Source organism: Astatotilapia calliptera, chromosome 6, assembly GCF_900246225.1.
Source record: "Astatotilapia calliptera chromosome 6, fAstCal1.2, whole genome shotgun sequence".
Classification (NCBI taxonomy): domain Eukaryota; kingdom Metazoa; phylum Chordata; class Actinopteri; order Cichliformes; family Cichlidae; genus Astatotilapia; species Astatotilapia calliptera.
In genome coordinates, this window is record NC_039307.1 from 33450859 (window position 1) to 33463832 (window position 12974).

The following is a 12974-nucleotide window of genomic DNA, read 5'->3' on the forward strand; positions in this document are numbered from 1 at the left end:
AAGTATTAAAGCCAAATCACATTTATCTGCAACTATGTCACAAAACACACACTTTGATCAATTGCTGCAGAAATTCTGATGCATGTTTTGATATAGCTGACATTCTTAAATTGTATTAAGGAACAACGGTGTGTACATTTAGGGGCATGGTTGCTTTGAGTGACAACGTTACAGAAATCCTGTTAATATGCAAATGTTTTCTTGCACTAGTTCCCAAAATGTAAAACCATGCCTTTACCACTAAATGTAAACATTTAGTTTATAGCAGGACTACAAGTGTTATGTGGTTATTAATATGTTGTTCTTTTCCACAATGTGTCTTTTGTCATGACACGCTGCCCCTCCCTGATCCTGGTCTGCTGGAGGTTTCTTCCTGTTTAAAGGGAGTTTTTCTCTCTCACTGTTGCCAAGTACTTGCTCATAGGGGGTCATCTGATAGTTGTTTTTTAGTGATAGTTGTCTGATAGTTGTTTTTTCTCTGTATTATTGCACTGTCTTTACCTTACCTTACAATATAACTACTGTTGTTGTGATTTGATGATATAGAAATAAAACTGAATTGAACTGAAATTGCTCAGCATCAACAGCAAACATACGTGATATCAGGTTGTCACTGCGATTTAGTTTATTTCCATTCTTTAAATCATGTTACAACAATCACTGCAGTCTAATCTCTACTGGGTTAAAGTTTGCCTCGGAGGCCTGTTAGTAATATAATACTGTGCAAAAGAAATTGTGATTTGTTAAATTAAGGCATGTAACTTTCCTGACCCATTCAGAAAGAACAGCAAGGTATTATGGTATTGCACTTTCAGTCATTCTGAAAGAATAGAATGAGCATTACCTCATTTGGTGACGCAAATCCTAATGCCTAATAACAGCTGGTACACTGACTGAATTACAATAAGAGTGACAAACAAAATTTGAGCGATTCAGAGCAACTCACAGGGTGACAAGTATGAACGGTTTCCAAATTAAAGACAAAAAATCTCCAAACAAGAGATAAGAGTGGGAGGAAGAAAGTGAGGGAAAGTGATACAGAGGGATGGAGACTGAGCCATAGAGGCACAGAACGAGCAGTCTGCCATGTTGGCCGCCCTCCCTCCTCCTCCTCTGGGGTCTAGAGGACATGTTTAACATTCCGCTCTACTCCTCCTCCTCTCCTCTCATCCAGCCACAGCCTCAAGTCCCTGCTGCACTCGGGTTACTGATGGCCAGAGACGAGAGGAGCGGCACAGAAAATCCCTTAATCATGACCAGCACGGCATTGTTACTGCATTGTTGTTGCTGCATCTCATGAACCCTCTCTGCACAGGCAACAGCCGACTCCAGTTTGGCATTTTCATCTTAAAAGACCTTTAGATCAAAGCTTGTTCTGCCGAGCAACGGATTCAATGCGGCACCAAATATCCAGCATAAATCTAAAGATTTGTCCCTTTTGCCAGTTAATGAAGACTGCGTTTTGTGTACGTGTGTGTGTCTTCAGATTCTGGAGATCAAAGTCTTAGTGTGTTTTCACATTGCGGTAGGGTCTGGACTGTGAACACGTCCACTTGTTTTTCTGGGCTTGGTCACTCGGAAAGTGGCGCAGGAGCTAAATTCTTTCACGCGTTATTGCATTTATGCGCACCAAAATCTTGCAAGGTTGACAGCCTAATCAGGAAACACAGTTACACATCTACATAATCGTGGCTGCACAACTGATCTCTAACCACGTCCCAATGCATTTGTACTGGGACTTAACCAGAGAAGTGACAACATCAGCGTTGCTATATCAACAGTTCTTATAAACCACTATAAAAAAGTCAAACCAGAAACTGTATATAAAGACACATTAAAAATGTTTTCAAATGTATTTCTTTACCATTTCAGAAGAGGGTGACTCCTTTGATTGCAAAAAGAATTCAGATTCTCTGTGGGGAAAGTGACCCCATTGCTCACTTGATGTATGACCTCAGTAAACACTTTCCTGCTGACTTTATGATCTCAATCAATAGCAGATGGGTACAGAGGGATGCACACTGCATTTAAAGTGCTTTAATGTGACCCTGATTCCAAAACATTTGCTTTCTGTGTAGATTTTCCTCTGCAAATCATCTAAACTCTATTATTAGAGTACTGGATTGTATAAAGTACAAGGAATTTCCAAGAAAGTTGATTCGGTTCATCTGGAAGTGGGTTTTATGAGAGTGGAAAATATAAAATAATAAGTTTCCTTTTTGTTTGATGGAAGGCTTAAAAAGAAGAAGCTGGTTCAAAGACATCTTTTTTCACGTCTTTTAACAACACTCTGATTGGGAACTGAGGAAACCATCTCTGTAGATTTACAAATGTTTCCCATTCTTCCCAGACAGGATTTCAGCTGAACCTCTGTTTTCATTTCATAATGCACCAAATGTCTTCAGTGGGTGACAGGTCCGACCTCCATGCAGGCCAGTTTAGCACCCAGACTCTTTTTCTGCTGAGCCATGTTATCGGAGTACATGTAGATAACACGTGATGCAGCTTTGTCTCGCTGAAATAAGCAAATCCTGCATAAGAAGTGCAACGCGCGTTTGCGTACATAAGATTTTCTGGAGGAGGACAGACATTTGCTTAGAACTCTTAAAGATGTCGAAGAAGCTCCTTTAAGCAATTACTTTGGTGTTCCTCCACCTCCAAAGAAATGTCAGAAGGAGTGCGAACCCCAAGCGCGTATTCTTGGAAAAGTGGTTGCAGGAAGTGAGCTGGCTTCAAAAAAAGGATGAACGCACAGAGATGTGGTGCAGAATGTGCCGTGAAAATCCCACTCCAGTGGACAAAAACACTGCCTTTTATATGTATGCGAACACGCGTTGCAGCTTCTTATCTGGTCCACTTATGTGCACCCCTGACTGTAGAATCATATTTGATTATAATGCAGTGTCTCTACAGAGCCCAGGATTACAAATAATTAGTATTGGTTTTGGGACTTTTCCCTTGAGTTCTGACATTTCTCTAGATTCATGGTTTTTTTAATGATATAAGTGCGATTGAAAATGAAGTCCACTAATTAGAATAAATTGTTGAACCCCTGGGCAGCAGTGTGGCAAGGCAAAGCAAGGCAAATTTATTTGTATAGCACAATTCAACAACAAGGTGATTCAAAGTGCTTTACAGAGACATTAGAAACAAAAACAAATAAAAAGCATGATTTAAAATTGATTAAAACAAGCAAACAAACAAACTAACTAACTAAACACACACATTTCACACCTGTTCGCGCGATCTGAACCCTTATCGTAAGGGGAGCTACCAGTCCTTCTGTGGACGAACTACTTTCTATTTTAAATTCCCTGAATTTAAAATACTCTCTAGACCCAGTCGGGGAGCTACCCAGAGCTCTAATCCCACACCTGTTCGCGCGATCTGAACCCTTATCGTAAGGGGAGCTACCAGTCCTTCTGTGGACGAACTACTTTCTATTTTAAATTCCCTGAATTTAAAATACTCTCTAGACCCAGTCTAGACCCAGTTGGGGAGCTACCCAGAGCTCTAAACCCACTTAACAAACAAACAAACAAACAAACAAACAAACAAACAAACAAACAAACAAACAAACAAACAAACAAAACAGTATATAAAATCAAAACAGATAAAATCAGAACTGTAGATAAAATCAGTAGTTAATGTAAGTTTTGAAATTTAAGCTTAACAAACAAACAAAACAGTATATAAAATCAAAACAGATAAAATCAGAAATAGATAAGATCAGTAGTTAGTGTAAGTTTTGAAATTTAAGCTTAAAAGTGTGGATTTGGTGCTTTATTCAAATGCAGCTGAGAATAGGTGAGTCTTCAACCTGGATTTAAATAAACTGAGTGTTTCAGCTGATCTGAGGCTTTCTGGGAGTTTGTTCCAGATATAAGGAGCATAAAAGCTGAATGCAGCTTCTCCGTGTCTGGTTCTGACTCTGGGAACTGATAAAAGACAGGATCCAGATGACCTGAGGGATCTGGAAGGTTCATACTGGGTCAGGAGGTCACTGATGTATTTTGGTCCTAAACCATTCAGAGCTTTATAGGCCAGCATCAGAACTTTAAAGTCTATCCTCTGACGGACAGGCAGCCAGTGTAAAGACCTCAGAGCTGGACTGATGTGGTCCACTTTTTTGGTCTTAGTGAGGACACGAGCAGCAGAGTTCTGGATGAGCTGTAGTTGTCTGACTGATTTTTTAGGTAGACCTGTAAAGATGCTGTTACAGTAATCAAGCCTGCTAAAGATGAATGCATGGACTAGTTTTTCCAGGTCCTGTTGAGACATCAGATCTTTTATCCTTGAAATATTCTTGAGGTGATAGTAAGCTGATTTTGTTATTGTCTTAATGTGTTTTTCTAAGTTTAGGTCTGCATCCATCACTACACCCAAATTTCTCGCCTGGTTTGTGGTTTTAAGATGTATAGATTGAAGTTCTCTGGTGACCTGTAATCGTTTTTCTTTGGCACCAAAGACTATTACTTCAGTTTTGTTTTTGTTTAGTTGGAGAAAATTGTGGCACAACCAGTCATTAATTTCCTCAATGCATTTACCAAGAGCCTGTACAGGGCCTCGGTCTCCTGGTGACATTGTGATATATATTTGTGTGTCATCTGCATAGCTATGATAGTTTATTTTGTTGTTCTTTATAATCTGTGCCAGTGGGAGCATGTAAATGTTAAACAGAGGGGGTCCCAAGATGGAACCTTGGGGAACTCCACATGTGATGCTTGTCTGCTCAGATGTGAAGTTACCTATTGATACAAAGTATTTCCTGTTTTCTAAGTATGTTTTGAACCAGTTTAGTACAGTTCCTGAAAGACCTGCCCAGTTCTCCAGTCGTTTGAGTAATATGTTGTGGTCAACTGTATCAAATGCTGCACTGAGATCCAGTAAAACTAAGACTGACATTTTCCCACTGTCTGTATCACTCCCTCCAGTTAATACACGACACCACGGTTCTTCATTCACAGATGGATTTATTCTTCTGTCACACTTCTCCTCAGAAACACCATAAAATCCACCGTCAAACTGTTATTACATAAAAGTACAGAATGACCAACATAAATATTACAAATAAACATTTAAACCCAAGTTAACAAATACGCGATAAACAAACACAGTTAACGTACCTCGCTGGCTGCACGTAACCGTGAGGGAATGAGTCCGCTTCAGGAACAAAACTTAACAAAAATAATTCCCAATTTCTTCTTCTTTGCAGCTTTCTTTTACTTTAAACTGCTTATTTATTCCTTCTTCTGCCTTAGTTAACTTATTAACTTAGCTTCTTGCACATGCTTTTTACTTCCCTTTACGTCACTTAAAAAGGCCTGTGTGCAACACAGAATGAACCTTAGTTCCTACCCCAAAAGGAACAATAAATAAAGAAAATAAATAACATAAATGAACACAATAAATTAAACAAACTGACATAATTTACATTTATGGCAGTTAAAGTCTGTATTCAGACATATGTCATTAAACACTTTGGTCAGAGCGGTTTCAGTGCTGTGGTTCTGTCTAAAACCTGACTGGAAGGCATCGTAGCAGTTATTCTGTTTTAAGAAGTAACTGAGCTGTTGAGAAACTGCTTTTTCAATGATCTTACTTAAAAATGGGAGATTTGAGATCGGCCTGTAGTTGTTCATTTGTGTCTTGTCAAGATTGTCCTTTTTCAGTATAGGTTTGATTACAGCAGTTTTTAGTGATTCTGGAAACACACCTGATATTAAAGAAAAGTTGACGATCTGTAACAGGTCTGACTCTAAAGTCTTTGAGACCTTTTTGAAAAAACTTGTTGGCAGGACATGTAAACAGCAAGAGGAGGAGTTCAGTTGACCTAAGATGTCCTCCAGGTCTTTGCTGTTAATAGGGTGAAACTTTTTCATGGTGTTTAAACAGTACATATCCTGGATCTGCTGTTGATGTACCAATTGCTTGTCTAATCTTTTGGATTTTGTCTGTGAAGAATTTGGCAAAGTCATTGCAGGCCATGGTTGAATGAAGTTCAGCTGCCACTGGCACAGGAGGGTCTGTCAACTGTAGAAAATAAGACCCGAGCATTATGGCTGTTTTTAGTGATGATGTCAGAGAAGTAGGACCTTCTTGCACTCCTCAGTTGTAAATTATAATTGTGAAGTTTCTCTTTATAGATGTCATAGTGAACCTGGAGGTTTGTTTTTCTCCATCTGCGCTCAGCTTTCCTACACTCTCTTTTTTCATTTTTCACTAGTGTGGAGTTTCTCCATGGAGACTTTTTCCTTCCAGAGATAACCTTCACCTTAATGGGGGCAATAGTATCCATTACATTTAACATTTTTGCATTAAAGCTATTGACGAGCTCATTGACTGAACCTTTGGACAGGTCAGGTGTTAATGGGAAGACCTGGTTAAAGATCTCACTACTGTCTTCAGTTATACACCGTTTTGTGATCACTGCTGTTGATATATTTGTGTGGGCTGAGATTTTACTTTCAAAGAAAACACAGTAATGATCAGATAAGCCCACATCAGACACAGTAATGTTTGAAATGCTCAGGCTCTTGGAGATCAGTAGGTCAAGAGTGTGTCCTCTATTATGTGTGGCCTCTGTTACATGCTGAGTAAGCCCAAAGTTGCCCAGAGTGTTACTCAGGTCTTTAGTCCCTTTGTCCTGAGGGTTGTCCACATGGATGTTAAAATCCCCAACAATAATTACACAGTCGAAATCAACACAGATCACAGACAGCAGTTCACTGAGGTCATTGAAAAAGTCTGTGCAGTATTTGGGAGGCCTGTAAACATTAAGAAACACAACTTTGGATGGGGCCTTCAGCTGTAAAGCCACATATTCAAAAGACTGAAAACTTCCAGGAGATAGCTGCTTACATTGAAATGATTCATTAAATAAGACAGCAACCCCTCCTCCTCTCCTGCTCACCCTGGCCTCACTGATAAAACTGTAGTTAGGAGGGGTCGTCTCGATGAGAACAGCTCCACTGTTACTTTGGTCCAACCAAGTTTCAGTTAAAAACATAAAATCAAGGCTGTGCTCAGTGATTAAATCATTAATTAAAAATGTTTTCCCAGCTAAAGATCTAACGTTTAATAAAGCCAACTTAAGTGTTTTAGAGGCATTACTTGTCCCCTCGTGTTTGGGAGCAGTCTGTGGCACACAAGGTATGTTTACTATGTTTAAAGATCTTTTAGAGTGCAGCTCTCTGTGTTTTGACCAGGCCACATGTCTCCTTCTGTCACCTAAAAGTACAGAAATTTTAAAACCTTCTAGTAAACAGGGTCCCAGCTTCTCCTGGGAAAAGTCACCACTGCCATAATCCTCGCAGCCCGGACCCTCCACACATCACACATCAGACTGCGGAGACAAAGCATGAAGGTGGTAAGGAGGAACTAAGGGGGGCGAGGCTGGGCAATGTGACTTCGATTGCTCTGTTGAGGGTGGGGCTCGGTGGCGAACCTTTGGCTGCTTTGGTGGGGGGTTTATGGGGGACAAAGAGGGATTGGGCCGGGGGGTAGATCTGAGCCCAGCATTGACCCGCTCCATCATCTCTTCAGTGAATTTCAGGTGTGGGGAGGAGGGAGAAAGGGAGGGGGAGGAGGGTGATGGGGGTGATGGCCTGTCAGGGGTTTGGGGGACTGGGGAAGATCCTGGTCCTGGTCGTTGGTGTTGTTGAGAGAGTTGGAGGCAAATAGGGACCCCTCTTCTTGCCTCTTCTTGCCTCAGATGTCTCTCCTTTCTGAGGCTCTTCCCGGGTGGGGGCAGATGGAGCTCCTCCTCAAGGTTTCTGCTGGGCTTTGTCTGTTCTTGGAGTACTGTTTGTTCCTCTTTATGAGATAACTCCTCGTTTATCTCAGCCTTGGCTCCAAGCACAGATGGATGATGTATGGAATAAAACAAGTTGGAGGTGAACAGTTTCACCCCTGACTTGTTAAAATTAAATCCATTTGCTTTAAACAGATGCCTGCGTTCCCAAAAAATATTAAAGTTGTTGATAAAATGCACTGAGTGGTCAGCACATGCTGATATAAGCTATTTATTCAGTGTAAACAGCCTGCTGAATCTCTCATCTCCTCCTCTGACCGGCGGTACAGGTCCACTGATGAATACAGCTGCATTCAGAGAGTTTACAGTGTTTAATAATCCAATAAAGTCCCGTTTCAGAACCTCCGATTGTTGTTTGGACACATCGTTTGACCCTGTATGCAGGACAATGTTTGCCACAGTTGGATATTCATCTGCAATTTGAAGAATTCTCTCCTTCAGGATGTTGACCATATCGTTAGGAAAGCAGAGGACTTTAGTGTTCTTACTGCACATGCTTTGTACATCCTTTACAGCAGAGTCACCCACAATCAGCGTTTCAGGCCTAGCCTTTAGCTTTCCCCGTGGATTTTCAGGCCTTACTTCGCTACTTTTAGATGGATGGTTGTCTGATATAGATCCAGGGTCCTTTGATAGTGGAGCAAATCTGTTCTGCAGTTTCACATTCAGTTGTTTTGAAGGTTTGTTGTTAACCTTCCTATTCACGGTTGTCCAGTCCTGTTTCCTCTCGTATACAGGGGTAGAAGAGCTTCTCTGTCTCGTAGGAAGTGAAGGCCAGTCGGTTTCAGAGATTTCAGCTCGCTGTGCCCTGCCTGTGGTACGTCCTCCCCCTTCCAGGAGACATGATTTATGTCTTGGTTTTGCACCAAGACAGTCCAAGGGGGGATTATCGCTTGAGGATTTATAGTAGTGCACAAAGTCTACTTTCTTGGTCATGTTATCTGTGCTCCTTAGCTGTGTGCTAGCTTGCTCATCGCCATTGTTTTGAGTCAAAGGCAAGGTTGTTTCATTTCCACACAGTCCATTTACCTCCACGTTTACTTCTAAGCGATGAATTTTTGTCTCCAGTGCTGCAATCTTCTGCAGGAGGCTGTGGTAGTCATCTGTGGAGAGGGAAGGCATCTTGTTGCTAGTTAGCCTAGCGGTTAGCACCTTTCTAGGCTATCGAGGCTGCTCGGTGCCCAGACGCTGTAATCAGGCTTCAGCTGTGTCTAGGCCACAGACACACGAAGCGCTGAGGATAAGGTAACTATAAAAATGTTGCTGTTTCTGTTAAGAACACTTTAGTCCTAATGATCTATAAGTGTCCAGAAGCTATCGCAGGTAAGCTCATATGGAAAAAAAGGGAAAAAATTAGCATAAAAATCGGTAAAAATCAATAAAAGAAGCAAAGCATTTAGAGAGCAAAGAGATGAAGCGTCCACACTCACAAAGGGGGAGGAGTAGGAGTGTGGTATTTGAAGTTGCTGCCTTCAATACAAGAAGGTCCTGGATTCACATCCACCAGTGGGCTGGGGCCTTTCTGTGTGGGGTTTGCATGTTCTTTGTGCCTCTGTGCATGGATTCCTCCCATAGACGTGCACGTAAATCACAATGATTATTCTAAACTGGCTGTGGGTGTGAATGTGTCAGTCTGAACTGTTGACCTATCTGGTCTGCACTCTGCCTTTTGCCTTATAATGCTTAGTATAGGGCTCAGCCCTGCAATCCTGAATTAGAAAAACAATTAAGAATTTTTTTATTCTTTAAATTTCTTTATACTTTGCTTGGAAAATAGGAAATAGGTACACTTATACTTTTTAGGGGTGAGGGAACTCCAGGCCTCAAGGGCCGGTGTCCTGCAGGTTTTAGATGTGTCCTTGATCCAACGCAGCTGATTTAAATGGCTAAATTAAGTCCCCAGCATGTCTTGAAGTTCTCCAGAAGCCTGGTAATGAACAAATCACTTGATTCAGGTGTGCTGATCCAGAGTGATATCTAAAACCTGCAGGACACCGGCCTTGAGGCCTGGAGTTCCCCTTTACGGAGATCTGCAAACATAAATGAAAATGCAGTAAAGCTTCAAAGTCAATGTTTTTATTCTCCAATGCAGCCTGAACTCTCTTTGGCAAAAGCTATCTTCTCATTTCGTTGGGTAGTCTTCAGGAATAGTTGTCCAGGCTTCTTGAAAGACATTTAAAGCTTTTCTTTGGATGTTGGCTGCCTGTTGTTGCATCTCTATCAAGATACTATATCAGCAGTGTGTTTGGGATCATTGTCATGCTGAACAGTGAAGCCAGTGCCAATCTACACTCTCCTTTGCATAGTGGATCAAATTAGACGATACATTTCTGTGTTTATAATCATCTCTGACAAACCACGACAGAGACTCCATCATGTTTTATAGATGGATGCAGATGCACCGCTGTACCTCTCTCCTGACCTGCTCTGTACATATTGACAGATAAACCAAAAATTTCAAATTTGGATTCATCACTCCATGAGACTTGCTGCCACTGATTTTCAGTCCAGGTTTTGGTGTAATTTTCTCCAGGTTTCTTAGAAAGCGCTTCTTCACAGCTTCCCTTCCACTGAGCCTGTTTCTGACGAGGCTTCAGTGAACAGTAGATGCACATCTCAGGTGCTGTTTTAGGTCTTTGCTAGATTTTTCCTTTTTCTTACAAAAATGACTTTCAGATACTGTACTCAATCCATCCATCCATTCTCTTCCACTTATCTGGAGCCTATCCTAGATGCCATAGGGCGAGGCGCAGAGTACATCTGGACATGTTTGCCAGTCAGTTTGCTCTCTGCTGTAAATACTTTTTTTTGACCGGCCACTTCTCTTGTCCTCAACTTGGAGTTTTCTCAAATATTTTTAAGGACTCACCACATAACGTGCTGAAATGTGGCAGGTTTTGACTGACAGCTCTTTCTTTTTCACAGTGTAGTGTGAAAATACCGTTGTATGTCTGTCAAACTGTTACCTTTAGCATTTTTCATAGATTCACCTGGAGAAATGGGAAAAAGTGATTCTTTTTTGCAATATTTTTCTAGCAATAAAGTTCCTAAAGCTACAATTTCAAGTTGGTCATGTGTAAACAAATGTGAAAAAGCAATCAATGTCCAAATAAACCCTGTGAACAATCTTCAGAAAGCCTGGAGTGCCAAAGACCACGTTAGAAAAGTGTCTCCTTGGAAACAAAACAAAATCAAAGAGAATTTTGCACATCTCTGAGTTTTTGATGAATTTGCTTAAATGAAAAGAAATTCAGTCTTTAAAACATCTGTATTTAAAATATTGAAATCCATTTTTCACATTTTCTCATAAAACCTCCCAAAATTTTTATGAAATAAACTCATTTCTGCACAAGTATTTTTCAAAAATGTGCATCCATGTGCCTTATTTGTAAACACCAAATTGAGACTAATGCAGCCACCTTCTTTCCTCTCTTTCCATCTCTCATTGCACTTTTTTAACACACATTTTATACATTTCTTTTTGGCCACGTCCCCAAAGATTTCCACTATCCCATCTCCTGCTTTTCTTTCCCCCTGCCCTTCACCTCTTTCCCTTCTGCCTCTCGTTGCCCAAGGCTGATCCAGGGTGTCCTGTTCCTCTCGTTCTCATCACAAGCTTCCAGTTTGCATGAATGACTCTGCGTTACCTGCTGCAACCTGGCCTACTTTGAAAGTTCCTCCTCTGCTCTGTTCCAGCGCCACGAGCAAAGTCACAGGCAGACAGAGGGAGGCGGTGGGCTGGTGAATTAGCAATGTGGAGGGAGGAAGAGAGCGAAGAAGAGAGGAGAAAGGAAATAAAATGACACAAAACCTGGGTGAACTTCTCCCCAGAGCCGATGTAAGGAGCTTCATGCAGCAGCGACAAAGAAAAAAGAAAGGCAGAGGAAAGTTTCTTATCCACATCTGTTTGTCCATCTGTTCTTCTTTTTGACCTCTTCTTCGTGTTTTGGGGAGTAAAAAGGGCATAACATTATTATCATTGTTATCATTTACAGGGGAAACATCCAGAGTCCAATCATTTAAATAAACCATACTCTGTTTCATTTTCAGACATTCACACATTAAACCATCATTAAGATCACAGGAAGTCCTGCACGCTGAATTAAAATGGGTCGAAAACTGTGTGTAATCTGCTGCAGATCCCCAAAGTTTGCCTGAATTTAATATTTTAATCTCATCAGTGTTTTCTAACTGCAGGGATATGAGAGTTGGTGGATCTCAGTCCTCAGAAGTAAAAATAAAGGAATCGTGAGAAGACACTTTTTTTCTCCCCTCAGTGTACAAACTGCACGCATGTTTATTTGTGCCTGAAATCTTCATGCATGAATTAGCAATTTAACTGGAGTGCTGAATTATGCAATCAACATTTTTACAGATGATGGGTGACTCATAACCTATAAAAAGCCTCGCATCCGCAGTCGGGGCTGTGGGTCAAAAAGCTAATCACCGGAGAACATGTATGCCATCCATCCTTAAGCCACGGGTGCTTTTTGAATAATCAGATAAGTGCAGGGATGGGCGTGATGAAGGGAAAAAAGGGAGAGACGGGCTAATTGCTGTGGATCTTCAGTCCTCTGAGGTATTGTCTCGGCAGACCCTGCTGTTAGTGAGGTGAAACTTCTCTCTCCTCTCATCTCCTGGGTGAAGGAGGAAGGTCCCAGGGTGGCTCTCTCTCTGCAGAAGTCATCATTAACGGTGCAGAGGAGAACAGAAAGAGAGCATTTTGGCCCCTCTTTCTCTTTCTTAATTTTCCACTCTTACTTCTGATTTCCTGTTGGAGTGTGTTTGTTTTTGCGGTGTGGTGGCGTGTTGGCGAGTCCTCGAGAGTGTGGATGATACTGACAAAACAGCACGCTCGTCCAAGAACACGAGCCTACACGGAGATTACGGTGCCTCATCCGCTGTCACCTGTTCATCCTTCGCTTTAATCACAGTTATTGTGCAGGAATGCGAGCATTTAAAAAGAAAGAAAGAAAACAGCCCGTCCTTTAAAGTTGCATAGCGGGTTATTTTGGGCTCCCTCGGTTCCATGAAATTCATTTTCAATTCATTTTCTGCATGAACAATGTTAGGTGACTAGCAGCTGGAGCGCATCCAAAGCTTGGCTGGGTACAAAGCTGTCCCCGCTGATTTATCAGCACAAATAATCAGCAGCTTTGCT

General features: G+C 41.4%; 1 long non-coding RNA gene across 1 annotated transcript; it reads right to left on the bottom strand.

The window, feature by feature from the left end:
- Positions 1-4956: 4956 nt before the first annotated feature.
- Positions 4957-5411, bottom strand: LOC113023351 (uncharacterized). Its single transcript, XR_003272553.1, has 2 exons — positions 5127-5411; positions 4957-5025 (listed from the first exon to the last, which is right to left on the bottom strand). It is a non-coding gene; the product is annotated as an uncharacterized LOC113023351 (long non-coding RNA).
- Positions 5412-12974: the final 7563 nt, after the last annotated feature.